We start from the raw sequence: 1,934 nt of genomic DNA on the forward strand, positions 1-1,934 counted from the left end.
GAAATGAGTATTTGTTTTTCTGGGGTTTTTTGTTTTGTTTTGTTTTTTGTTTTTTTGAGACAGGGTTTTGCTCTTGTTGCCCAGGCGGGAGTGCAATGGTGCGATCTCGGCTCACTGCACCCTTCACCTCTCAGGTTCAAGCGATTCTCCTGCCTAAGCCTCCCGAGTAGCTGGGATTACAGGCACCCACCACCACGCCTGGCTAATTTTTGTATTTTTAGTAGAGACGAGGTTTCACCATGTTAGCCAGGCTGGTCTCGAACTCCTGACCTCAGGTGATCCACCTGCCTCGGCCTCCCAAAGTGCTGGGATTACAGACGTGAACCACCACGCCTGGCCCATGCAATGAGTTTTAAAGAGTCAGACCCCTACTGGGAGAGCCAGCACTAGTGCAGCTGTGCCTATGACTGGGTGAGTAATTCTCTTTAATTCAGGGGTGGAACATAAGTAGGTCAATATATCATATTCTCTCCTACCATCTCCAGGCTTGTTTGACATTTATTAAATATGACATCTTGATCTCCAATGGTCTGAGTCCTGCATCTATCTCTCAGTTGGTTCTGAGCTTGGATGCATATTAATATGTGTTATTATAATACATATTAATGTGAAATATATTAGTATACATCAATAAATATAGCAGGGGTTTTATATATTGATCCTCCTAAGACCTTCCAGTCACCAACATCCTCCATCTTTATATTTACAATTTTTACACAAGAAGAGAGATGATTTTCTTTTCACTTCTACTTCCAAATTTCCTGGGGAGGGACTCTAGTTAGTGCAGAATAAACCCTGACTTGGGAGGCAAGAAAATAGGATTGGCTAAGTTTGGATCAGATGCCCACTGATGAACCAAACATCTATGATCAGAAGGGTAAGTCAATTTCTAACACAGCATCTCTGCCCAACCACAGCTGTGCTACTACCATGAACACAAGCCATGTACAGCCCATTAAGCTGGCCAGTGATACCAAGGTTCTGGGCAGGACTGACTAGCAGGGACAGTACACACAGGTGCATGTGGAATTCATGGACTTCCTGAGCTACTCCATAATCAAGAACATGAAAGGCCACAGCTGGGAGGGAGATGTGCTCACCCTATTGGGGTCAGAGCTAGAGGCTTGCAGGCTACATGGAACCTGCTACTTGGTCTTGGATAGGTCGACCACTTGGCCCGCATGGAATATCTGTTGCTCTTAAATGAAGTGTTTGTATTGTATGAGGAGAAAATTGGAACATGGGTGATCCAACTGCATCTGGGTGGATGGCATGGGAGGAGAGACAGTTCTTAAAAGCAGACAAGCTTTGAGGCCCCAGATTTAGAGATGTCCACTTCTTCCCCCAGCAATTATTCTGAAATTTCACCTCTGCTCTCAGTTTCCCTATCATAACTTCACGTTGCCCTACTTTGCCTCAGAAAAGGAACTCAAAGGCCAGGCACAGTGTCTCATGCCTGTAATCCCAGCACTTTGGGAGGCTGAGGTGGGCATATCACTTGAGGCAGGGAGTTCGAGACCAGCCTGGCCAACATGGTGACATCCCATCTCTACTAAAAATACAAAAATTAGCTGGGTGTGGTAACAAATGCTTGTAATCTCAGCTACTCAGGAGGCTGAAGGAGGAGAATCACTTCAACTTGGGAGGTGGAGGTTGCAGTGAGCTGAAATTGCACCATTGCACTCCAGCCTGGGCAACAGAGTGAATGACACTTGTCTCAAACAAACAAACAAACCAACAAACACAAACAAACAAACAGAAAAGGAACTCAAAGTCTTAACAGAGAAAATAGAGGCTGACATGAATTGCACAAATTTCCTCCACTCCCACACAGCCAATATCTGCCTTCACATGTCCCTTACCTTCTTCCCTCCTGTCTCCATAGAAAAGATATTCTTCTTCCTGGTGTGGTATCTATGAGGTATTATAGTTGC

General features: G+C 44.9%; 1 pseudogene; it reads left to right on the forward strand.

The window, feature by feature from the left end:
* Positions 1 to 930: 930 nt before the first annotated feature.
* LOC115930415 (small ribosomal subunit protein eS28-like) lies at positions 931 to 1,203 on the forward strand (annotated as a pseudogene).
* The last annotated feature ends 731 nt before the right edge of the window (positions 1,204 to 1,934 follow it).

Source organism: Gorilla gorilla, chromosome 14 (assembly GCF_029281585.2).
Source record: "Gorilla gorilla gorilla isolate KB3781 chromosome 14, NHGRI_mGorGor1-v2.1_pri, whole genome shotgun sequence".
NCBI classification, from domain to species: Eukaryota; Metazoa; Chordata; class Mammalia; order Primates; family Hominidae; genus Gorilla; species Gorilla gorilla.